This window comes from Pongo abelii, chromosome 22, assembly GCF_028885655.2.
Source record: "Pongo abelii isolate AG06213 chromosome 22, NHGRI_mPonAbe1-v2.0_pri, whole genome shotgun sequence".
Taxonomy (NCBI): Eukaryota; Metazoa; Chordata; class Mammalia; order Primates; family Hominidae; genus Pongo; species Pongo abelii.
Window position 1 is genome coordinate 17,703,866 of NC_072007.2, and position 27,847 is coordinate 17,731,712.

Below are 27,847 nucleotides of genomic sequence, written 5' to 3' on the forward strand. Positions count from 1 at the left end.
TGAACAGAAGCATTCTCAGAAACTTCTTCGTGTTGAGTGCATTCAACTCACAGACTTGAACTTACCTGTAGAAAGAGCAGTTTTGAAACACTCTTTTGGTAAAATCTGCAAGTGGTTATTTGGAGCACTTCGAGGCCTGTGCTGGGATATGGAATATCTTCACCTAAAAACTACAAGAAGCATTCTCAGAAAGTTCTTCACGATGCATTCATTCAACTCACAGAGTTGAACCTTCCTTTTGATAGAACAGTTTGGAAACACTCTTTTTGTAGAATCTGCAAGAGGATATTTGGAGCGTTTTGAGGCCTATGCTGGAAAAGGAAATATCTTCACCTAAAAACTAGACAGAAGCATTCTCAGAAACCTCTGTGTGATGAGTGCATTCAACTCACAGACTTGAACGTTTCTTTTGATAGAACAGTTTTGAAACATTACGTTTGTAGAATCTGCAAGTGTTTATTCGGAGCACCTTGAGGCCTATGTTGGAAAAGGAAATATCTTCACATAAAAACTAGAGAGAAGGATTCTCAGAAACTTCTTTGTGATGAGTTCATTCAACTCACAGAGTTGAACCTACCAATTGAGAGAGAAGTTTGGAAACACTCTTTGTGTAGAATCTGCAAGTGGATATTTGGAGCCGTTTGAGGCCTATGCTGGAAAAGGAAATATCTTCACACAAAAACTGAACAGAAGCATTCTCAGAAACTTCTTTGTGTTGAGTGCATTCAACTCACAGACTTGAAGTTACCTGTAGAAATTGCAGTTTTGAAACACTCTTTTGGTAAAATCTGCAAGTGGTTATTTGGAGCACTTCGAGGCCTGTGCTGGGATATGGAATATCTTCACCTAAAAACTACAGAGAAGCATTCTCAGAAAGTTCTTCACGATGCATTCATTCAACTCACAGAGTTGAACCTTCCTTTTGATAGAACAGTTTGGAAACACTCTTTTTGTAGAATCTGCAAGAGGATATTTGGAGCGTTTTGAGGCCTATGCTGGAAAAGGAAATATCTTCACCTAAAAACTAGACAGAAGCATTCTCAGAAACTTCTGTGTGATGAGTGCATTCAACTCACGGACTTGAACGTTTCTTTTGATAGAACAGTTTTGAAACATTACGTTTGTAGAATCTGCAAGTGTTTATTCGGAGCACCTTGAGGACTATGTTGGAAAAGGAAATACCTTCACATAAAAACTAGAGAGAAGGATTCTCAGAAACTTCTTTGTGATGAGTTCATTCAACTCACAGAGTTGAAGCTACCAATTGAGAGAGATGTTTGGAAACACTCTTTCTGTAGAATCTGCAAGTGGATATTTGGAGCCGTTTGAGGCCTAGGCTGGAAAAGGAAATATCTTCACATAAAAACTGAACAGAAGCATTCTCAGAAACTTCTTTGTGTTGAGTGCATTCAACTCACAGACTTGAACTTACCTGTAGAAAGAGCAGTTTTGAAACACTCTTTTGGTAAAATCTGCAAGTGGTTATTTGGAGCACTTCGAGGCCTGTGCTGGGATATGGAATATCTTCACCTAAAAACTACAGAGAAGCATTCTCAGAAAGTTCTTCACGATGCATTCATTCAACCCACAGAGTTGAACCTTCCTTTTGAGAGAACAGTTTGGAAACACTCTTTTTGTAGAATCTGCAAGAGGATATTTGGAGCGTTTGGAGGCCTATGCTGGAAAAGGAAATATCTTCACCTAAAAACTAGACAGAAGCATTCTCAGAAACTTCTGTGTGATGAGTGCATTCAACTCACAGACTTGAACGTTTCTTTTGATAGAACAGTTTTGAAACATTACGTTTGTAGAATCTGCAAGTGTTTATTCGGAGCACCTTGAGACCTATGTTGGAAAAGGAAATATCTTCACATAAAAACTAGAGAGAAGGATTCTCCGAAACTTCTTTGTGATGAGTTCATTCAACTCACAGAGTTGAACCTACCAATTGAGAGAGAAGTTTGGAAACACTCTTTCTGTAGAATCTGCAAGTGGATATTTGGAGCCGTTTGAGGCCTATGCTGGAAAAGGAAATATCTTCACATAAAAACTGAACAGAAGCATTCTCAGAAACTTCTTTGTGTTGAGTGCATTCAACTCACAGACTTGAACTTACCTGTAGAAAGAGCAGTTTTGAAACACTCTTTTGGTAAAATCTGCAAGTGGTTATTTGGAGCACTTCGAGGCCTGTGCTGGGATATGGAATATCTTCACCTAAAAACTACAGAGAAGCATTCTCAGAAAGTTCTTCACGATGCATTCATTCAACTCACAGAGTTGAACCTTCCTTTTGATATGACAGTTTGGAAACACTCTTTTTGTAGAATCTGCAAGAGGATATTTGGAGCGTTTTGAGGCCTATGCTGGAAAAGGAAATATCTTCACCTAAAAACTTGATAGAAGCATTCTCAGAAACTTCTGTGTGATGAGTGCATTCAACTCACGGACTTGAACGTTTCTTTTGATAGAACAGTTTTGAAACATTACGTTTGTAGAATCTGCAAGTGTTTATTCGGAGCACCTTGAGACCTATGTTGGAAAAGGAAATATCTTCACATAAAAACTAGAGAGAAGGATTCTCAGAAACTTCTTTGTGATGAGTTCATTCAACTCACAGAGTTGAACCTACCAATTGAGAGAGAAGTTTGGAAACACTCTTTTTGTAGAATCTGCAAGTGGATATTTGGAGCCGTTTGAGGCCTATGCTGGAAAAGGAAATATCTTCACATAAAAACTGAACAGAAGCATTCTCAGAAACTTCTTTGTGTTGAGTGCATTCAACTCACAGACTTGAACTTACCTGTAGAAAGAGCAGTTTTGAAACACTCTTTTGGTAAAATCTGCAACTGTTTATTTGGAGCACTTCGAGGCCTGTGCTGGGATATGGAATATCTTCACCTAAAAACTACAGAGAAGCATTCTCAGAAAGTTCTTCACGATGCATTCATTCAACTCACAGAGTTGAACCTTCCTTTTGATAGAACAGATTGGAAACACTCTTTTTGTAGAATCTGCAAGAGGATATTTGGAGCGTTTTGAGGCCTATGCTGGAAAAGGAAATATCTTCACCTAGAAACTAGACAGAAGCATTCTCAGAAACTTCTGTGTGATGAGTGCATTCAACTCACGGACTTGAACGTTTCTTTTGATAGAACAGTTTTGAAACATTACGTTTGTAGAATCTGCAAGTGTTTATTCGGAGCACCTTGAGACCTATGTTGGAAAAGGAAATATCTTCACATAAAAACTAGAGAGAAGGATTCTCAGAAACTTCTTTGTGATGAGTTCATTCAACTCACAGAGTTGAACCTAAAAATTGAGAGAGAAGTTTGGAAACACTCTTTGTGTAGAATCTGCAAGTGGATATTTGGAGCCGTTTGAGGCCTATGCTGGAAAAGGAAATATCTTCACATAAAAACTGAACAGAAGCATTCTCAGAAACTTCTTTGTGTTGAGTGCATTCAACTCACAGACTTGAACTTACCTGTAGAAAGAGCAGTTTTGAAACACTCTTTTGGTAAAATCTGCAAGTGGTTATTTGGAGCACTTCGAGGCCTGTGCTGGGATATGGAATATCTTCACCTAAAAACTACAGAGAAGCATTCTCAGAAAGTTCTTCACGATGCATTCATTCAACTCACAGAGTTGAACCTTCCTTTTGATAGAACAGTTTGGAAACACTCTTTTTGTAGAATCTGCAAGAGGATATTTGGAGCGTTTTGAGGCCTATGCTGGAAAAGGAAATATCTTCACCTAAAAACTAGACAGAAGCATTCTCAGAAACTTCTGTGTGATGAGTGCATTCAACTCACGGACTTGAACGTTTCTTTTGATAGAACAGTTTTGAAACATTACGTTTGTAGAATCTGCAAGTGTTTATTCGGAGCACCTTGAGGCCTATGTTGGAAAAGGAAATACCTTCACATAAAAACTAGAGAGAAGGATTCTCAGAAACTTCTTTGTGATGAGTTCATTCAACTCACAGAGTTGAAGCTACCAATTGAGAGAGATGTTTGGAAACACTCTTTCTGTAGAATCTGCAAGTGGATATTTGGAGCCGTTTGAGGCCTAGGCTGGAAAAGGAAATATCTTCACATAAAAACTGAACAGAAGCATTCTCAGAAACTTCTTTGTGTTGAGTGCATTCAACTCACAGACTTGAACTTACCTGTAGAAAGAGCAGTTTTGAAACACTCTTTTGGTAAAATCTGCAAGTGGTTATTTGGAGCACTTCGAGGCCTGTGCTGGGATATGGAATATCTTCACCTAAAAACTACAGAGAAGCATTCTCAGAAAGTTCTTCACGATGCATTCATTCAACTCACAGAGTTGAACCTTCCTTTTGAGAGAACAGTTTGGAAACACTCTTTTTGTAGAATCTGCAAGAGGATATTTGGAGCGTTTTGAGGCCTATGCTGGAAAAGGAAATATCTTCACCTAAAAACTAGACAGAAGCATTCTCAGAAACTTCTGTGTGATGAGTGCATTCAACTCACAGACTTGAACGTTTCTTTTGATAGAACAGTTTTGAAACATTACGTTTGTAGAATCTGCAAGTGTTTATTCGGAGCACCATGAGACCTATGTTGGAAAAGGAAATATCTTCAAATAAAAACTAGAGAGAAGGATTCTCCGAAACTTCTTTGTGATGAGTTCATTCAACTCACAGAGTTGAACCTACCAATTGAGAGAGAAGTTTGGAAACACTCTTTCTGTAGAATCTGCAAGTGGATATTTGGAGCCGTTTGAGGCCTATGCTGGAAAAGGAAATATCTTCACATAAAAACTGAACAGAAGCATTCTCAGAAACTTCTTTGTGTTGAGTGCATTCAACTCACAGACTTGAACTTACCTGTAGAAAGAGCAGTTTTGAAACACTCTTTTGGTAAAATCTGCAAGTGGTTATTTGGAGCACTTCGAGGCCTGTGCTGGGATATGGAATATCTTCACCTAAAAACTACAGAGAAGCATTCTCAGAAACTTCTTCATGATGCATTCATTCAACTCACAGAGTTGAACCTTCCTTTTGATATGACAGTTTGGAAACACTCTTTTTGTAGAATCTGCAAGAGGATATTTGGAGCGTTTTGAGGCCTATGCTGGAAAAGGAAATATCTTCACCTAGAAACTAGACAGAAGCATTCTCAGAAACTTCTGTGTGATGAGTGCATTCAACTCACAGTCTTGAACGTTTCTTTTGATAGAACAGTTTGGAAACATTACGTTTGTAGAATCTGCAGGTGTTTATTCGGAGCACCTTGAGGCCTATGTTGGAAAAGGAAATATCTTCGCATAAAAACTAGAGAAAAGGATTCTCAGAAACTTCTTTGTTATGAGTTCATTCAACTCACAGAGTTGAACCTACCAATTGATAGAGAAGTTTGGAAACACTCTTTTTGTAGAATCTGCAAGTGGATATTTGGAGCCGTTTGAGGCCTATGCTGGAAAAGGAAATATCTTCACATAAAAACTGAACAGAAGCATTCTCAGAAACTTCTTTGTGTTGAGTGCATTCAACTCACAGACTTGAACTTACCTATAGAAAGAGCAGTTTTGAAACACTCTTTTGGTAAAATCTGCAAGTGGTTATTTGGAGCACTTCGAGGCCTGTGCTGGGATATGGAATATCTTCACCTAAAAACTACAGAGAAGCATTCTCAGAAAATTCTTCATGATGCATTCATTCAACTCACAGAGTTGAACCTTCCTTTTGATAGAACAGTTTTGAAACACTCTTTTTGTAGAATCTGCAAGAGGATATTTGGAGCGTTTTGAGGCCTATGCTGGAAAAGGAAATATCTTCACCTAAAAACTAGACAGAAGCATTCTCAGAAACTTCTGTGTGATGAGTGCATTCAACTCACAGACTTGAACGTTTCTTTTGATAGAACAGTTTGGAAACATTACGTTTGTAGAATCTGCAGGTGTTTATTCGGAGCACCTTGAGGCCTATGTTGGAAAAGGAAATATCTTCACATAAAAACTAGAGAGAAGGATTCTCAGAAACTTCTTTGTGATGAGTTCATTCAACTCACAGAGTTGAACCTACCAATTGATAGAGAAGTTTGGAAACACTCTTTTTGTAGAATCTGCAAGTGGATATTTGGAGCCGATTGAGGCCTATGCTGGAAAAGGTAATATCTTCACATAAAAACTGAACAGAAGCATTCTCAGAAACTTCTTTGTGTTGAGTGCATTCAACTCACAGACTTGAACTTGCCTGTAGAAAGAGCAGTTTTGAAACACTCTTTTGGTAAAATCTGCAAGTGGTTATTTGGAGCACTTCGAGGCCTGTGCTGGGATATGGAATATCTTCACCTAAAAACTACAGAGAAGCATTCTCAGAAAGTTCTTCATGATGCATTCATTCAACTCACAGAGTTGAACCTTCCTTTTGATAGAACAGTTTTGAAACACTCTTTTTGTAGAATCTGCAAGAGGATATTTGGAGCGTTTTGAGGCCTATGCTGGAAAAGGAAATATCTTCACCTAAAAACTAGACAGAAGCATTCTCAGAAACTTCTCTGTGATGAGTGCATTCAACTCACAGACTTGAACGTTTCTTTTGATAGAACAGTTTTGAAACATTACGTTTGTAGAATCTGCAAGTGTTTATTCGGAGCACAATGAGGCCTATGTTGGAAAAGGAAATATCTTCACATAAAAACTAGAGAGAAGGATTCTCAGAAACTTCTTTGTGATGAGTTCATTCAACTCACAGAGTTGAACCTACCAACTGATAGAGAAGTTTGGAAACACTCTTTTTGTAGAATCTGCAAGTGGATATTTGGAGCCGTTTGAGGCCTATGCTGGAAAAGGAAATATCTTCACATAAAAACTGAACAGAAGCATTCTCAGAAACTTCTTTGTGTTGAGTGCATTCAACTCACAGACTTGAACTTACCTGTAGAAAGAGCAGTTTTGAAACACTCTTTTGGTAAAATCTGCAAGTGGTTATTTGGAGCACTTCGAGGCCTGTGCTGGGATATGGAATATCTTCACCTAAAAACTACAGAGAAGCATTCTCAGAAAGTTCTTCACGATGCATTCATTCAACTCACAGAGTTGAACCTTCCTTTTGATAGAACAGTTTTGAAACACTCTTTTTGTAGAATCTGCAAGAGGATATTTGGAGCGTTTTGAGGCCTATGCTGGAAAAGGAAATATCTTCACCTAAAAACTAGACAGAAGCATTCTCAGAAACTTCTGTGTGATGAGTGCATTCATCTCAGAGACTTGAACGTTTCTTTTGATAGAACAGTTTGGAAACATTACGTTTGTAGAATCTCCAAGTGTTTATTCGGAGCACCATGAGGCCTATGTTGGAAAAGGAAATATCTTCACATAAAAACTAGAGAGAAGGATTCTCAGAAACTTCTTTGTGATGAGTTCTTTCAACTCACAGTGTTGAACCTACCAATTGATAGAGAAGTTTGGAAACACTCTTTTTGTAGAATCTGCAAGTGGATATTTGGAGCCGTTTGAGGCCTATGCTGGAAAAGGAAATATCTTCACATAAAAACTGAACAGAAGCCTTCTCAGAAACTTCTTTGTGTTGAGTGCATTCAACTCACAGACTTGAACTTACCTGTAGAAAGAGCAGTTTTGAAAAACTCTTTTGGTAAAATCTGCAAGTGGTTATTTGGAGCACTTCGAGGCCTGTGCTGGGATATGGAATATCTTCACCTAACAACTACAGAGAAGCATTCTCAGAAAGTTCTTCAAGATGCATTCATTCAACTCACAGAGTTGAACCTTCCTTTTGATAGAACAGTTTTGAAACACTCTTTTTGTAGAATCTGCAAGAGGATATTTGGAGCGTTTTGAGGCCTATGCTGGAAAAGGAAATATCTTCACATAAAAACTGAACAGAAGCATTCTCAGAAACTTCTTTGTGTTGAGTGCATTCAACTCACAGACTTGAACTTACCTATAGAAAGAGCAGTTTTGAAACACTCTTTTGGTAAAATCTGCAAGTGGTTATTTGGAGCACTTCGAGGCCTGTGCTGGGATATGGAATATCTTCACCTAAAAACTACAGAGAAGCATTCTCAGAAAGTTCTTCACGATGCATTCATTCAACTCACAGAGTTGAACCTTCCTTTTGATAGAACAGTTTTGAAACACTCTTTTTGTAGAATCTGCAAGAGGATATTTGGAGCATTTTGAGGCCTATGCTGGAAAAGGAAATATCTTCACCTAAAAACTAGACAGAAGCATTCTCAGAAACTTCTGTGTGATGAGTGCATTCAACTCACAGACTTGAAAGTTTGTTTTGATAGAACAGTTTGGAAACATTACGTTTGTAGAATCTGCAGGTGTTTATTCGGAGCACCTTGAGGCCTATGTTGGAAAAGGAAATATCTTCACATAAAAACTAGAGAGAAGGATTCTCAGAAACGTCTTTGTGATGAGTTCATTCAACTCAAAGAGTTGAAGCTACCAATTGATAGAGAAGTTTGGAAACACTCTTTTTGTAGAATCTGCAAGTGGATATTTGGAGCCGTTTGAGGCCTATGCTGGAAAAGGAAATATCTTCACATAAAAACTGAACAGAAGCATTCTCAGAAACTTCTTTGTGTTGAGTGCATTCAACTCACAGACTTGAACTTACCTGTAGAAAGAGCAGTTTTGAAACACTCTTTTGGTAAAATCTGCAAGTGGTTATTTGGAGCACTTCGAGGCCTGTGCTGGGATATGGAATATCTTCACCTAAAAACTACAGAGAAGCATTCTCAGAAAGTTCTTCAAGATGCATTCATTCAACTCACAGAGTTGAACCTTCCTTTTGATAGAACAGTTTTGAAACACTCTTTTTGTAGAATCTGCAAGAGGATATTTGGAGCGTTTTGAGGCCTATGCTGGAAAAGGAAATATCTTCACATAAAAACTGAACAGAAGCATTCTCAGAAACTTCTTTGTGTTGAGTGCATTCAACTCACAGACTTGAACTTACCTATAGAAAGAGCAGTTTTGAAACACTCTTTTGGTAAAATCTGCAAGTGGTTATTTGGAGCACTTCGAGGCCTGTGCTGGGATATGGAATATCTTCACCTAAAAACTACAGAGAAGCATTCTCAGAAAGTTCTTCACGATGCATTCATTCAACTCACAGAGTTAAACCTTCCTTTTGATAGAACAGTTTTGAAACACTCTTTTTGTAGAATCTGCAAGAGGATATTTGGAGCGTTTTGAGGCCTATGCTGGAAAAGGAAATATCTTCACCTAAAAACTAGACAGAAGCATTCTCAGAAACTTCTGTGTGATGAGTGCATTCAACTCACAGACTTGAACGTTTCCTTTGATAGAACAGTTTGGAAACATTACGTTTGTAGAATCTGCAGGTGTTTATTCGGAGCACCTTGAGGCCTATGTTGGAAAAGGAAATATCTTCACATAAAAACTAGAGAGAAGGATTCTCAGAAACTTCTTTGTGATGAGTTCATTCAACTCACAGAGTTGAACCTACCAATTGATAGAGAAGTTTGGAAACACTCTTTTTGTAGAATCTGCAAGTGGATATTTGGAGCCGTTTGAGGCCTATGCTGGAAAAGGAAATATCTTCACATAAAAACTGAACAGAAGCGTTCTCAGAAACTTCTTTGTGTTCAGTGCATTCAACTCACAGACTTGAACTTACCTGTAGAAAGAGCAGTTTTGAAACACTCTTTTGGTAAAATCTGCAAGTGGTTATTTGGAGCACTTCGAGGCCTGTGCTGGGATATGGAATATCTTCACCTAAAAACTACAGAGAAGCATTCTCGGAAAGTTCTTCATGATGCATTCATTCAACTCACAGAGTTGAACCTTCCTTTTGATAGAACAGTTTTGAAACACTCTTTTTGTAGAATCTGCAAGAGGATATTTGGAGCGTTTTGAGGCCTATGCTGGAAAAGGAAATATCTTCACCTAAAAACTAGACAGAAGCATTCTCAGAAACTTCTGTGTGATGAGTGCATTCAACTCACAGACTTGAACGTTTCTTTTGATAGAACAGTTTTGAAACATTACGTTTGTAGAATCTGCAAGTGTTTATTCGGAGCACATTGAGGCCTCTGTTGGAAAAGGAAATATCTTCACATAAAAACTAGAGAGAAGGATTCTCAGAAACTTCTTTGTGATGAGTTCATTCAACTCACAGAGTTGAACCTACCAACTGATAGAGAAGTTTGGAAACACTATTTTTGTAGAATCTGCAAGTGGATATTTGGAGCCGTTTGAGGCCTATGCTGGAAAAGGAAATATCTTCACATAAAAACTGAACAGAAGCATTCTGAGAAACTTCTTTGTGTTGAGTGCATTCAACTCACAGACTTGAACTTACCTGTAGAAAGAGCAGTTTTGAAACACTCTTTTGGTGAAATCTGCAAGTGGTTATTTGGAGCACTTCGAGGCCTGTGCTGGGATATGGAATAACTTCACCTAAAAACTACAGAGAAGCATTCTCAGAAAGTTCTTCACGATGCATTCATTCAACTCACAGAGTTGAACCTTCCTTTTGATAGAACAGTTTGGAAACACTGTTTTTGTAGAATCTGCAAGAGGATATTTGGAGCGTTTTGAGGCCTATGCTGGAAAAGGAAATATCTTCACCTAAAAACTAGACAGAAGCATTCTCAGAAACTTCTGTGTGATGAGTGCATTCAACTCACAGACTTGAACGTTTCTTTTGATAGAACAGTTTGGAAACATTACGTTTGTAGAATCTGCAAGTGTTTATTCGGAGCACCTTGAGGCCTATGTTGGAAAAGGAAATATCTTCACATAAAAACTAGAGAGAAGGATTCTCAGAAACTTCTTTGTGATGAGTTCATTCAACTCACAGAGTTGAACCTACCAACTGATAGAGAAGTTTGGAAACACTCTTTTTGTAGAATCTGCAAGTGGATATTTGGAGCCGTTTGAGGACTATGCTGGAAAAGGAAATATCTTCACATAAAAACTGAACAGAAGCATTCTCAGAAACTTCTTTGTGTTGAGTGCATTCAACTCACAGACTTGAACTTACCTGTAGAAAGAGCAGTTTTGAAACACTCTTTTGGTAAAATCTGCAAGTGGTTATTTGGAGCACTTCGAGGCCTGTGCTGGGATATGGAATGTCTTCACCTAAAAACTACAGAGAAGCATTCTCAGAAAGTTCTTCACGATGCACTCATTCAACTCACAGAGTTGAACCTTCCTTTTGATAGAACAGTTTTGAAACACTCTTTTTGTAGAATCTGCAAGAGGATATTTGGAGCGATTTGAGGCCTATGCTAGAAAAGGAAATATCTTCACATAAAAACTGAACAGAAGCATTCTCAGAAACTTCTTTGTGTTGAGTGCATTCAACTCACAGAATTGAACTTACCTATAGAAAGAGCAGTTTTGAAACACTCATTTGGTAAAATCTGCAAGTGGTTATTTGGAGCACTTCGAGGCCTGTGCTGGGATATGGAATATCTTCACCTAAAAACTACAGAGAAGCATTCTCAGAAAGTTCTTCACGATGCATTCATTCAACTCACAGAGTTGAACCTTCCTTTTGATAGAACAGTTTTGAAACACTCTTTTTGTAGAATCTGCAAGAGGATATTTCGAGCGTTTTGAGGCCTATGCTGGAAAAGGAAATATCTTCACCTAAAAACTAGACAGCAGCATTCTCAGAAACTTCTGTGTGATGAGTGCATTCAACTCACAGACTTGAACGTTTCTTTTGATAGAACAGTTTGGAAACATTACGTTTGTAGAATCTGCAGGTGTTTATTCGGAGCACCTTGAGGCCTATGTTGGAAAAGGAAATATCTTCACATAAAAACTAGAGAGAAGGATTCTCAGAAACTTCTTTGTGATGAGTTCATTCAACTCACAGAGTTGAACCTACCAATTGATAGAGAAGTTTGGAAACACTCTTTTTGTAGAATCTGCAAGTGGATATTTGGAGCCGTTTGAGGCCTATGCTGGAAAAGGAAATATCTTCACATAAAAACTGAACAGAAGCAATCTCAGAAACTTATTTGTGTTGAGTGCATTCAACTCACAGACTTGAACTTACCTGTGGAAAGAGCAGTTTTGAAACACTCTTTTGGTAAAATCTGCAAGTAGTTATTTGGAGCACTTCGAGGCCTGTGCTGGGATATGGAATATCTTCACCTAAAAACTACAGAGAAGCATTCTCAAAAAGTTCTTCATGATGCATTCATTCAACTCACAGAGTTGAACCTTCCTTTTGATAGAGCAGTTTTGAAACACTCTTTTTGTAGAATCTGCAAGAGGATATTTGGAGCGTTTTGAGGCCTATGCTGGAAAAGGAAATATCTTCACCTAAAAACTAGACAGAAGCATTCTCAGAAACTTCTGTGTGATGAGTGCATTCAACTCACAGACTTGAACGTTTCTTTTGATAGAACAGTTTGGAAACATTACGTTTGTAGAATCTGCAAGTGTTTATTCGGAGCACATTGAGGCCTATGTTGGAAAAGGAAATATCTTCACATAAAAACTAGAGAGAAGGATTCTCAGAAACTTCTTTGTGATGAGTTCATTCAACTCACAGAGTTGAACCTACCAACTGATAGAGAAGTTTGGAAACACTCTTTTTGTAGAATCTGCAAGTGGATATTTGGAGCCGTTTGAGGCCTATGCTGGAAAAGGAAATATCTTCACATAAAAACTGAACAGAAGCATTCTCAGAAACTTCTTTGTGTTGAGTGCATTCAACTCACAGACTTGAAATTACCTGTAGAAAGAGCAGTTTTGAAACACTCTTTTGGTAAAATCTGCAAGTGGTTATTTGGAGCACTTCGAGGCCTGTGCTGGGATATGGAATATCTTCACCTAAAAACTACAGAGAAGCATTCTCAGAAAGTTCTTCACGATGCATTCATTCAACTCACAGAGTTGAACCTTCCTTTTGATAGAACAGTTTTGAAACACTCTTTTTGTAGAATCTGCAAGAGGATATTTGGAGCGTTTTGAGGCCTATGCTGGAAAAGGAAATATCTTCACCTAAAAACTAGACAGAAGCATTCTCAGAAACTTCTGTGTGATGAGTGCATTCAACTCACAGACTTGAACGTTTCTTTTGATAGAACAGTTTGGAAACATTACGTTTGTAGAATCTGCAGGTGTTTATTCGGAGCACCTTGAGGCCTATGTTGGAAAAGGAAATATCTTCACATAAAAACTAGAGAGAAGGATTCTCAGAAACTTCTTTGTGCTGAGTTCATTCAACTCACAGAGTTGAACCTACCAATTGATAGAGAAGTTTGGAAACACTCTTTTTGTAGAATCTGCAAGTGGATATTTGGAGCCGTTTGAGGCCTATGCTGGAAAAGGAAATATCTTCACATAAAAACTGAACAGAAGCATTCTCAGAAACTTCTTTGTGTTGAGTGCATTCAACTCACAGACTTGAACTTACCTGTAGAAAGAGCAGTTTTGAAACACTCTTTTGGTAAAATCTGCAAGTGGTTATTTGGAGCACTTCGAGGCCTGTGCTGGGATATGGAATATCTTCACCTAAAAACTACAGAGAAGCATTCTCAGAAAGTCCTTCACGATGCATTCATTCAACTCACAGAGTTGAACCTTCCTTTTGATAGAACAGTTTTGAAACACTCTATTTGTAGAATCTGCAAGAGGATATTTGGAGCGTTTTGATGCCTATGCTGGAAAAGGAAATATATTCACCTAAAAACTAGACAGAAGAATTCTCAGAAACTTCTGTGTGATGATTGCATTCAACTCACAGACTTGAACGTTTCTTTTGATAGAACAGTATGGAAACATTACGTTCGCAGAATCTGCAAGTGTTTATTCGGAGCACCTTGAGGCGTATATTGGAAAAGGAAATATCTTCACATAAAAACTAGAGAGAAGGATTCTCAGAAACTTCTTTGTGATGAGTTCATTCAACTCACGGAGTTGAACCTATCAATTGATAGAGAAGTTTGGAAACACTCTTTTTGTAGAATCTGCAAGTGGATATTTGGAGCCGTTTGAGGCCTATGCTGGAAAAGGAAATATCTTCACATAAAAACTGAACAGAAGCATTCTCAGAAACTTCTTTGTGTTGAGTGCATTCAACTGACAGACTTGAACTTACATGTAGAAAGAGCAGTTTTGAAACACTCTTTTGGTAAAATCTGCAAGTTGTTATTTGGAGCACTTCGAGGCCTGTGCTGGGATATGGAATATCTTCACCTAAAAACTACAGAGAAGCATTCTCAGAAAGTTCTTCACGATGCATTCATTCAACTCACAGAGTTGAACCTTCCTTTTGATAGAACAGTTTTGAAACACTCTTTTTGTAGAATCTGCAAGAGGATATTTGGAGCGTTTTGAGGCCTATGCTGGAAAAGGAAATATCTTCACATAAAAACTGAACAGAAGCATTCTCAGAAACTTCTTTGTGTTGAGTGCATTCAACTCACAGACTTGAACTTACCTATAGAAAGAGCAGTTTTGAAACACTCTTTTGGTAAAATCTGCAAGTGGTTATTTGGAGCACTTCGAGGCCTGTGCTGGGATATGGAATATCTTCACCTAAAAACTACAGAGAAGCATTCTCAGAAAGTTCTTCACGATGCATTCATTCAACTCACAGAGTTGAACCTTCCTTTTGATAGAACAGTTTTGAAACACTCTTTTTGTAGAATCTGCAAGAGGATATTTGGAGCGTTTTGAGGCCTATGCTGGAAAAGGAAATATCTTCACCTAAAAACTAGACAGAAGCATTCTCAGAAACTTCTGTGTGATGAGTGCATTCAACTCACAGACTTGAACGTTTCTTTTCATAGAACAGTTTGGAAACATTACGTTTGTAGAATCTGCAGGTGTTTATTGGGAGCACCTTGAGGCCTATGTTGGAAAAGGAAATACCTTCACATAAAAACTAGAGAGAAGGATTCTCAGAAACTTCTTTGTGATGAGTTCATTCAACTCACAGAGTTGAACCTACCAATTGATAGAGAAGTTTGGAAACACTCTTTTTGTAGAATCTGCAAGTGGATATTTGGAGCCGTTTGAGGCCTATGCTGGAAAAGGAAATATCTTCACACAAAAACTGAACAGAAGCATTCTCAGAAACTTCTTTGTGTTGAGTGCATTCAACTCACAGACTTGAACTTACCTGTAGAAAGAGCAGTTTTGAAAAACCCTTTTGGTAAAATCTGCAAGTGGTTATTTGGTGCACTTCGAGGCCTGTGCTGGGATATGGAATATCTTCACCTAAAAACTACAGAGAAGCAGTCTCAGAAAGTTGTTCACGATGCATTCATTCAACTCACAGAGTTGAACCTTCCTTTTGATAGAACAGTTTTGAAACACTCTTTTTGTAGAATCTGCAAGAGGATATTTGGAGCGTTTTGAGGCCTATGCTGGAAAAGGAAATATCTTCACCTAAAAACTAGACAGAAGCATTCTCAGAAACTTCTGTGTGATGAGTGCATTCAACTCAGAGACTTGAACGTTTCTTTTGATAGAACAGTTTGGAAACATTATGTTTGTAGAATCTGCAGGTGTTTATTCGGAGCACCTTGAGGCCTATGTTGGAAAAGGAAATATCTTCACATAAAAACTAGAGAGAAGGATTCTCAGAAACTTCTTTGTGATGAGTTCATTCAACTCACAGAGTTGAACCTACCAATTGATAGAGAAGTTTGGAAACACTCTTTTTGTAGAATCTGCAAGTGGATATTTGGAGCCGTTTGAGGCCTATGCTGGAAAAGGAAATATCTTCACATAAAAACTGAACAGAAGCATTCTCAGAAACTTCTTTGTGTTGAGTGCATTCAACTCACAGCCTTGAACTTACCTGTAGAAAGAGCAGTTTTGAAACACTCTTTTGGTAAAATCTGCAAGTGGTTATTTGGAGCACTTCGAGGCCTGTGCTGGGATATGGAATATCTTCACCTAAAAACTACAGAGAAGCATTCTCAGAAAGTTCTTCACGATGCATTCATTCAACTCACAGAGTTGAACCTTCCTTTTGATAGAACAGTTTTGAAACACTCTTTTTGTAGAATCTGCAAGAGGATATTTGGAGCGTTTTGAGGCCTATGCTGGAAAAGGAAATATCTTCACCTAAAAACTAGACAGAAGCATTCTCAGAAACTTCTGTGTGATGAGTGCATTCAACTCAGAGACTTGAACGTTTCTTTTGATAGAACAGTTTGGAAACATTACGTTTGTAGAATCTGCAAGTGTTTATTCGGAGCGCCTTGAGGCCTATGTTGGAAAAGGAAATATCTTCACATAAAAACTAGAGAGAAGGATTCTCAGAAACTTCTTTGTGATGAGTTCATTCAACTCACAGAGTTGAACCTACCAATTGATAGAGAAGTTTGGAAACACTCTTTTTGTAGAATCTGCAAGTGGATATTTGGAGCCGTTTGAGGCCTATGCTGGAAAAGGAAATATCTTCACATAAAAACTGAACAGAAGCGTTCTCAGAAACTTCTTTGTGTTCAGTGCATTCAACTCACAGACTTGAACTTACCTGTAGAAAGAGCAGTTTTGAAACACTCTTTTGGTAAAATCTGCAAGTGGTTATTTGGAGCACTTCGAGGTCTGTGCTGGGATATGGAATATCTTCACCTAAAAACTACAGAGAAGCCTTCTCAGAAACTTCTTCACGATGCATTCATTCAACTCACAGAGTTGAACCTTCCTCTTGATAGAACAGTTTTGAAACACACTTTTTGTAGAATCTGCAAGAGGATATTTGGAGCGATTTGAGGCCTATGCTGGAAAAGGAAATATCTTCACCTAAAAACTAGACAGAAGCATTCTCAGAAACTTCTGTGTGATGAGTGCATTCAACTCAGAGACTTGAACGTTTCTTTTGATAGAACAGTTTGGAAACATTACGTTTGTAGAATCTGCAGGTGTTTATTCGGAGCACCTTGAGGCCTATGTTGGAAAAGGAAATATCTTCACATAAAAACTAGAGAGAAGGATTCTCAGAAACTTCTTTGTGATGAGTTCATTCAACTCACAGAGTTGAACCTACCAATTGATAGAGAAGTTTGGAAACACTCTTTTTGTAGAATCTGCAAGTGGATATTTGGAGCCGTTTGAGGCCTATGCTGGAAAAGGAAATATCTTCACATAAAAACTGAACAGAAGCATTCTCAGAAACTTCTTTGTGTTGAGTGCATTCAACTCACAGACTTGAACTTACCTGTAGAAAGAGCAGTTTTGAAACACTCTTTTGGTAAAATCTGCAAGTGGTTATTTGTAGCATTTCGAGGCCTGTGCTGGGATATGGAATATCTTCACCTAAAAACTACAGAGAAGCAGTCTCAGAAAGTTCTTCACGATGCATTCATTCAACTCACAGAGTTGAACCTTCCTTTTGATAGAACAGTTTTGAAACACTCTTTTTGTAGAATCTGCAAGAGGATATTTGGAGCGTTTTGAGGCCTATGCTGGAAAAGGAAATATCTTCACCTAAAAACTAGACAGAAGCATTCTCAGAAACTTCTGTGTGATGAGTGCATTCAACTCAGAGACTTGAACGTTTCTTTTGATAGAACAGTTTAGAAACATTACGTTTGTAGAATCTGCAGGTGTTTATTCGGAGCACCTTGAGGCCTATGTTGGAAAAGGAAATATCTTCATATAAAAACTAGAGAGAAGGATTCTCAGAAACGTCTTTGTGATGAGTTCATTCAACTCAAAGAGTTGAAGCTACCAATTGATAGAGAAGTTTGGAAACACTCTTTTTGTAGAATCTGCAAGTGGATATTTGGAGCCGTTTGAGGCCTATGCTGGAAAAGGAAATATCTTCACATAAAAACTGAACAGAAGCATTCTCAGAAACTTCTTTGTGTTGAGTGCATTCAACTCACAGACTTGAACTTACCTGTAGAAAGAGCAGTTTTGAAACACTCTTTTGGTAAAATCTGCAAGTGGTTATTTGGAGCACTTCGAGGCCTCTGCTGGGATATGGAATATCTTCACCTGAAAACTACAGAGAAGCATTCTCAGAAAGTTCTTCACGATGCATTCATTCAACTCATAGAGTTGAACCTTCCTTTTGATAGAACAGTTTTGAAACACTCTTTTTGTAGAATCTGCAAGAGGATATTTGGAGCGTTTTGAGGCCTATGCTGGAAAAGGAAATATCTTCACCTAAAAACTAGACAGAAGCATTCTCAGAAACTTCTGTGTGATGAGTGCATTCAACTCACAGACTTGAAAGTTTCTTTTGATAGAACAGTTTGGAAACATTACGTTTGTAGAATCTGCAAGTGTTTCTTCGGAGCACCTTGAGGCCTATGTTGGAAAAGGAAATATCTTCACATAAAAACTAGAGAGAAGGATTCTCAGAAACTTCTTTGTGATGAGTTCATTCAACTCACAGAGTTGAACCTACCAATTGATAGAGAAGTTTGGAAACACTCTTTTTGTAGAATCTGCAAGTGGATATTTGGAGCCGTTTGAGGCCTATGCTGGAAAAGGTAATATCTTCACATAAAAACTGAACAGAAGCATTCTCAGAAACTTCTTTGTGTTCAGTGCATTCAACTCACAGACTTGAACTTACCTGTAGAAAGAGCAGTTTTGAAACACTCTTTTGGTAAAATCTGCAAGTGGTTATTTGGAGCACTTCGAGGCCTGTGCTGGGATATGGAATATCTTCACCTAAAAACTACAGAGAAGCATTCTCAGAAAGTTCTTCATGATGCATTCATTCAACTCACAGAGTTGAACCTTCCTTTTGATAGAACAGTTTTGAAACACTCTTTTTGTAGAATCTGCAAGAGGATATTTGGAGCGTTTTGAGGCCTATGCTGGAAAAGGAAATATCTTCACCTAAAAACTAGACAGAAGCATTCTCAGAAACTTCTGTGTGATGAGTGCATTCAACTCACAGACTTGAACGTTTCTTTTGATAGAACAGTTTTGAAAAGTTACGTTTGTAGAATCTGCAAGTGTTTATTCGGAGCACAATGAGGCCTATGTTGGAAAAGGAAATATCTTCACATAAAAACTAGAGAGAAGGATTCTCAGAAACTTCTTTGTGATGAGTTCATTCAACTCACAGAGTTGAAGCTACCAATTGAGAGAGATGTTTGGAAACACTCTTTCTGTAGAATCTGCAAGTGGATATTTGGAGCCGTTTGAGGCCTAGGCTGGAAAAAGAAATATCTTCACATAAAAACTGAACAGAAGCATTCTCAGAAACTTCTTTGTGTTGAGTGCATTCAACTCACAGACTTGAACTTACCTGTAGAAAGAGCAGTTTTGAAACACTCTTTTGGTAAAATCTGCAAGTGGTTATTTGGAGCACTTCGAGGCCTGTGCTGGGATATGGAATATCTTCACCTAAAAACTACAGAGAAGCATTCTCAGAAAGTTCTTCACGATGCATTCATTCAACTCACAGAGTTGAACCTTCCTTTTGATAGAACAGTTTGGAAACACTCTTTTTGTAGAATCTGCAAGAGGATATTTGGAGCGTTTTGAGGCCTATGCTGGAAAAGGAAATATCTTCACCTAAAAACTAGACAGAAGCATTCTCAGAAACTTCTGTGTGATGAGTGCATTCAACTCACAGACTTGAACGTTTCTTTTGATAGAACAGTTTTGAAACATTACGTTTGTAGAATCTGCAAGTGTTTATTCGGAGCACCTTGAGACCTATGTTGGAAAAGGAAATATCTTCACGTAAAAACTAGAGAGAAGGATTCTCCGAAACTTCTTTGTGATGAGTTCATTCAACTCACAGAGTTGAACCTACCAATTGAGAGAGAAGTTTGGAAACACTCTTTCTGTAGAATCTGCAAGTGGATATTTGGAGCCGTTTGAGGCCTATGCTGGAAAAGGAAATATCTTCACATAAAAACTGAACAGAAGCATTCTCAGAAACTTCTTTGTGTTGAGTGCATTCAACTCACAGACTTGAACTTACCTGTAGAAAGAGCAGTTTTGAAACACTCTTTTGGTAAAATCTGCAAGTGGTTATTTGGAGCACTTCGAGGCCTGTGCTGGGATATGGAATATCTTCACCTAAAAACTACAGAGAAGCATTCTCAGAAAGCTCTTCATGATGCATTCATTCAACTCACAGAGTTGAACCTTCCTTTTGATAGAACAGTTTGGAAACACTCTTTTTGTAGAATCTGCAAGAGGATATTTGGAGCGTTTTGAGGCCTATGCTGGAAAAGGAAATATCTTCACCTAAAAACTAGACAGAAGCATTCTCAGAAACTTCTGTGTGATGAGTGCATTCAACTCACAGACTTGAACGTTTCTTTTGATAGAACAGTTTTGAAACATTACGTTTGTAGAATCTGCAAGTGTTTATTCGGAGCATCTTGAGGCCTATGTTGGAAAAGGAAATACCTTCACATAAAAACTAGAGAGAAGGATTCTCAGAAACTTCTTTGTGATGAGTTCATTCAACTCACAGAGTTGAAGCTACCAATTGAGAGAGATGTTTGGAAACACTCTTTCTGTAGAATCTGCAAGTGGATATTTGGAGCCGTTTGAGGCCTAGGCTGGAAAAGGAAATATCTTCACATAAAAACTGAACAGAAGCATTCTCAGAAACTTCTTTGTGTTCAGTGCATTCAACTCACAGACTTGAACTTACCTGTAGAAAGAGCAGTTTTGAAACACTCTTTTGGTAAAATCTGCAAGTGGTTATTTGGAGCACTTCGAGGTCTGTGCTGGGATATGGAATATCTTCACCTAAAAACTACAGAGAAGCATTCTCAGAAAGTTCTTCACGATGCATTCATTCAACTCACAGAGTTGAACCTTCCTTTTGATAGAACAGTTTGGAAACACTCTTTTTGTAGAATCTGCAAGAGGATATTTGGAGCGTTTTGAGGCCTATGCTGGAAAAGGAAATATCTTCACCTAAAAACTAGACAGAAGCATTCTCAGAAACTTCTGTGTGATGAGTGCATTCAACTCACAGACTTGAACGTTTCTTTTGATAGAACAGTTTTGAAACATTACGTTTGTAGAATCTGCAAGTGTTTATTCGGAGCACCTTGAGACCTATGTTGGAAAAGGAAATATCTTCACGTAAAAACTAGAGAGAAGGATTCTCCGAAACTTCTTTGTGATGAGTTCATTCAACTCACAGAGTTGAACCTACCAATTGAGAGAGAAGTTTGGAAACACTCTTTCTGTAGAATCTGCAAGTGGATATTTGGAGCCGTTTGAGGCCTATGCTGGAAAAGGAAATATCTTCACATAAAAACTGAACAGAAGCATTCTCAGAAACTTCTTTGTGTTGAGTGCATTCAACTCACAGACTTGAACTTACCTGTAGAAAGAGCAGTTTTGAAACACTCTTTTGGTAAAATCTGCAAGTGGTTATTTGGAGCACTTCGAGGCCTGTGCTGGGATATGGAATATCTTCACCTAAAAACTACAGAGAAGCATTCTCAGAAATTTCTTCACGATGCATTCATTCAACTCACAGAGTTGAACCTTCCTTTTGATATGACAGTTTGGAAACACTCTTTTTGTAGAATCTGCAAGAGGATATTTGGAGCGTTTTGAGGACTATGCTGGAAAAGGAAATATCTTCACCTAAAAACTAGACAGAAGCATTCTCAGAAACTTCTGTGTGATGAGTGCATTCAACTCACGGACTTGAACGTTTCTTTTGATAGAACAGTTTTGAAACATTACGTTTGTAGAATCTGCAAGTGTTTATTCGGAGCACCTTGAGACCTATGTTGGAAAAGGAAATATCTTCACATAAAAACTAGAGAGAAGGATTCTCAGAAACTTCTTTGTGATGAGTTCATTCAACTCACAGAGTTGAACCTACCAATTGAGAGAGAAGTTTGGAAACACTCTTTTTGTAGAATCTGCAAGTGGATATTTGGAGCCGTTTGAGGCCGATGCTGGAAAAGGAAATATCTTCACATAAAAACTGAACAGAAGCATTCTCAGAAACTTCTTTGTGTTGAGTGCATTCAACTCACAGACTTGAACTTACATGTAGAAAGAGCAGTTTTGAAACACTCTTTTGGTAAAATCTGCAAGTGGTTATTTGGAGCACTTCGAGGCCTGTGCTGGGATATGGAATATCTTCACCTAAAAACTACAGAGAAGCATTCTCAGAAAGTTCTTCACGATGCATTCATTCAACTCACAGAGTTGAACCTTCCTTTTGATAGAACAGTTTGGAAACACTCTTTTTGTAGAATCTGCAAGAGGATATTTGGAGCGTTTTGAGGCCTATGCTGGAAAAGGAAATATCTTCACCTAAAAACTAGACAGAAGCATTCTCAGAAACTTCTGTGTGATGAGTGCATTCAACTCACGGACTTGAACGTTTCTTTTGATAGAACAGTTTTGAAACATTACGTTTGTAGAATCTGCAAGTGTTTATTCGGAGCACCTTGAGGCCTATGCTGGAAAAGGAAATATCTTCACATAAAAACTAGAGAGAAGGATTCTCAGAAACTTCTTTGTGATGAGTTCATTCAACTCACAGAGTTGAAGCTACCAATTGAGAGAGATGTTTGGAAACACTCTTTCTGTAGAATCTGCAAGTGGATATTTGGAGCCGTTTGAGGCCTATGGTGGAAAAGGAAATATCTTCACATAAAAACTGAACAGAAGCATTCTCAGAAACTTCTTTGTGTTGAGTGCATTGAACTCACGGACTTGAACTTACCTGTAGAAAGAGCAGTTTTGAAACACTCTTTTGGTAAAATCTGCAAGTGGTTATTTGGAGCACTTCGAGGCCTGTGCTGGGATATGGAATATCTTCACCTAAAAACTACAGAGAAGCATTCTCAGAAAGTTCTTCACGATGCATTCATTCAACTCACAGAGTTGAACCTTCCTTTTGATAGAACAGTTTGGAAACACTCTTTTTGAAGAATCTGCAGAGGATATTTGGAGCGTTTTGAGGCCTATGCTGGAAAAGGAAATATCTTCACCTAAAAACTAGACAGAAGCATTCTCAGAAACTTCTGTGTGATGAGTGCATTCAACTCACGGACTTGAACGTTTCTTTTCATAGAAAAGTTTTGAAACATTACGTTTGTAGAATCTACAAGTGTTTATTCGGAACACCTTGAGGCCTATGTTGGAAAAGGAAATATCTTCACATAAAAACTAGAGAGAAGGATTCTCAGAAACTTCTTCGTGATGAGTTCATTCAACTCAGAGAGTTGAACCTACCAATTGAGAGAGAAGTTTGGAAACACTGTTTTTGTAGAATCTGAAAGTGGATATTTGGAGCCGTTTGAGGCCTATGCTGGAAAAGGAAATATCTTCACATAAAAACTGAACAGAAGCATTCTCAGAAACTTCTTCGTGTTGAGTGCATTCAACTCACAGACTTGAACTTACCTGTAGAAAGAGCAGTTTTGAAACACTCTTTTGGTAAAATCTGCAAGTGGTTATTTGGAGCACTTCGAGGCCTGTGCTGGGATATGGAATATCTTCACCTAAAAACTACAAGAAGCATTCTCAGAAAGTTCTTCACGATGCATTCATTCAACTCACAGAGTTGAACCTTCCTTTTGATAGAACAGTTTGGAAACACTCTTTTTGTAGAATCTGCAAGAGGATATTTGGAGCGTTTTGAGGCCTATGCTGGAAAAGGAAATATCTTCACCTAAAAACTAGACAGAAGCATTCTCAGAAACCTCTGTGTGATGAGTGCATTCAACTCACAGACTTGAACGTTTCTTTTGATAGAACAGTTTTGAAACATTACGTTTGTAGAATCTGCAAGTGTTTATTCGGAGCACCTTGAGGCCTATGTTGGAAAAGGAAATATCTTCACATAAAAACTAGAGAGAAGGATTCTCAGAAACTTCTTTGTGATGAGTTCATTCAACTCACAGAGTTGAACCTACCAATTGAGAGAGAAGTTTGGAAACACTCTTTGTGTAGAATCTGCAAGTGGATATTTGGAGCCGTTTGAGGCCTATGCTGGAAAAGGAAATATCTTCACACAAAAACTGAACAGAAGCATTCTCAGAAACTTCTTTGTGTTGAGTGCATTCAACTCACAGACTTGAAGTTACCTGTAGAAATTGCAGTTTTGAAACACTCTTTTGGTAAAATCTGCAAGTGGTTATTTGGAGCACTTCGAGGCCTGTGCTGGGATATGGAATATCTTCACCTAAAAACTACAGAGAAGCATTCTCAGAAAGTTCTTCACGATGCATTCATTCAACTCACAGAGTTGAACCTTCCTTTTGATAGAACAGTTTGGAAACACTCTTTTTGTAGAATCTGCAAGAGGATATTTGGAGCGTTTTGAGGCCTATGCTGGAAAAGGAAATATCTTCACCTAAAAACTAGACAGAAGCATTCTCAGAAACTTCTGTGTGATGAGTGCATTCAACTCACGGACTTGAACGTTTCTTTTGATAGAACAGTTTTGAAACATTACGTTTGTAGAATCTGCAAGTGTTTATTCGGAGCACCTTGAGGACTATGTTGGAAAAGGAAATACCTTCACATAAAAACTAGAGAGAAGGATTCTCAGAAACTTCTTTGTGATGAGTTCATTCAACTCACAGAGTTGAAGCTACCAATTGAGAGAGATGTTTGGAAACACTCTTTCTGTAGAATCTGCAAGTGGATATTTGGAGCCGTTTGAGGCCTAGGCTGGAAAAGGAAATATCTTCACATAAAAACTGAACAGAAGCATTCTCAGAAACTTCTTTGTGTTGAGTGCATTCAACTCACAGACTTGAACTTACCTGTAGAAAGAGCAGTTTTGAAACACTCTTTTGGTAAAATCTGCAAGTGGTTATTTGGAGCACTTCGAGGCCTGTGCTGGGATATGGAATATCTTCACCTAAAAACTACAGAGAAGCATTCTCAGAAAGTTCTTCACGATGCATTCATTCAACCCACAGAGTTGAACCTTCCTTTTGAGAGAACAGTTTGGAAACACTCTTTTTGTAGAATCTGCAAGAGGATATTTGGAGCGTTTGGAGGCCTATGCTGGAAAAGGAAATATCTTCACCTAAAAACTAGACAGAAGCATTCTCAGAAACTTCTGTGTGATGAGTGCATTCAACTCACAGACTTGAACGTTTCTTTTGATAGAACAGTTTTGAAACATTACGTTTGTAGAATCTGCAAGTGTTTATTCGGAGCACCTTGAGACCTATGTTGGAAAAGGAAATATCTTCACATAAAAACTAGAGAGAAGGATTCTCCGAAACTTCTTTGTGATGAGTTCATTCAACTCACAGAGTTGAACCTACCAATTGAGAGAGAAGTTTGGAAACACTCTTTCTGTAGAATCTGCAAGTGGATATTTGGAGCCGTTTGAGGCCTATGCTGGAAAAGGAAATATCTTCACATAAAAACTGTACAGAAGCATTCTCAGAAACTTCTTTGTGTTGAGTGCATTCAACTCACAGACTTGAACTTACCTGTAGAAAGAGCAGTTTTGAAACACTCTTTTGGTAAAATCTGCAAGTGGTTATTTGGAGCACTTCGAGGCCTGTGCTGGGATATGGAATATCTTCACCTAAAAACTACAGAGAAGCATTCTCAGAAAGTTCTTCACGATGCATTCATTCAACTCACAGAGTTGAACCTTCCTTTTGATATGACAGTTTGGAAACACTCTTTTTGTAGAATCTGCAAGAGGATATTTGGAGCGTTTTGAGGCCTATGCTGGAAAAGGAAATATCTTCACCTAAAAACTTGATAGAAGCATTCTCAGAAACTTCTGTGTGATGAGTGCATTCAACTCACGGACTTGAACGTTTCTTTTGATAGAACAGTTTTGAAACATTACGTTTGTAGAATCTGCAAGTGTTTATTCGGAGCACCTTGAGACCTATGTTGGAAAAGGAAATATCTTCACATAAAAACTAGAGAGAAGGATTCTCAGAAACTTCTTTGTGATGAGTTCATTCAACTCACAGAGTTGAACCTACCAATTGAGAGAGAAGTTTGGAAACACTCTTTTTGTAGAATCTGCAAGTGGATATTTGGAGCCGTTTGAGGCCTATGCTGGAAAAGGAAATATCTTCACATAAAAACTGAACAGAAGCATTCTCAGAAACTTCTTTGTGTTGAGTGCATTCAACTCACAGACTTGAACTTACCTGTAGAAAGAGCAGTTTTGAAACACTCTTTTGGTAAAATCTGCAACTGTTTATTTGGAGCACTTCGAGGCCTGTGCTGGGATATGGAATATCTTCACCTAAAAACTACAGAGAAGCATTCTCAGAAAGTTCTTCACGATGCATTCATTCAACTCACAGAGTTGAACCTTCCTTTTGATAGAACAGATTGGAAACACTCTTTTTGTAGAATCTGCAAGAGGATATTTGGAGCGTTTTGAGGCCTATGCTGGAAAAGGAAATATCTTCACCTAGAAACTAGACAGAAGCATTCTCAGAAACTTCTGTGTGATGAGTGCATTCAACTCACGGACTTGAACGTTTCTTTTGATAGAACAGTTTTGAAACATTACGTTTGTAGAATCTGCAAGTGTTTATTCGGAGCACCTTGAGACCTATGTTGGAAAAGGAAATATCTTCACATAAAAACTAGAGAGAAGGATTCTCAGAAACTTCTTTGTGATGAGTTCATTCAACTCACAGAGTTGAACCTAAAAATTGAGAGAGAAGTTTGGAAACACTCTTTGTGTAGAATCTGCAAGTGGATATTTGGAGCCGTTTGAGGCCTATGCTGGAAAAGGAAATATCTTCACATAAAAACTGAACAGAAGCATTCTCAGAAACTTCTTTGTGTTGAGTGCATTCAACTCACAGACTTGAACTTACCTGTAGAAAGAGCAGTTTTGAAACACTCTTTTGGTAAAATCTGCAAGTGGTTATTTGGAGCACTTCGAGGCCTGTGCTGGGATATGGAATATCTTCACCTAAAAACTACAGAGAAGCATTCTCAGAAAGTTCTTCACGATGCATTCATTCAACTCACAGAGTTGAACCTTCCTTTTGATAGAACAGTTTGGAAACACTCTTTTTGTAGAATCTGCAAGAGGATATTTGGAGCGTTTTGAGGCCTATGCTGGAAAAGGAAATATCTTCACCTAAAAACTAGACAGAAGCATTCTCAGAAACTTCTGTGTGATGAGTGCATTCAACTCACGGACTTGAACGTTTCTTTTGATAGAACAGTTTTGAAACATTACGTTTGTAGAATCTGCAAGTGTTTATTCGGAGCACCTTGAGGCCTATGTTGGAAAAGGAAATACCTTCACATAAAAACTAGAGAGAAGGATTCTCAGAAACTTCTTTGTGATGAGTTCATTCAACTCACAGAGTTGAAGCTACCAATTGAGAGAGATGTTTGGAAACACTCTTTCTGTAGAATCTGCAAGTGGATATTTGGAGCCGTTTGAGGCCTAGGCTGGAAAAGGAAATATCTTCACATAAAAACTGAACAGAAGCATTCTCAGAAACTTCTTTGTGTTGAGTGCATTCAACTCACAGACTTGAACTTACCTGTAGAAAGAGCAGTTTTGAAACACTCTTTTGGTAAAATCTGCAAGTGGTTATTTGGAGCACTTCGAGGCCTGTGCTGGGATATGGAATATCTTCACCTAAAAACTACAGAGAAGCATTCTCAGAAAGTTCTTCACGATGCATTCATTCAACTCACAGAGTTGAACCTTCCTTTTGAGAGAACAGTTTGGAAACACTCTTTTTGTAGAATCTGCAAGAGGATATTTGGAGCGTTTTGAGGCCTATGCTGGAAAAGGAAATATCTTCACCTAAAAACTAGACAGAAGCATTCTCAGAAACTTCTGTGTGATGAGTGCATTCAACTCACAGACTTGAACGTTTCTTTTGATAGAACAGTTTTGAAACATTACGTTTGTAGAATCTGCAAGTGTTTATTCGGAGCACCTTGAGACCTATGTTGGAAA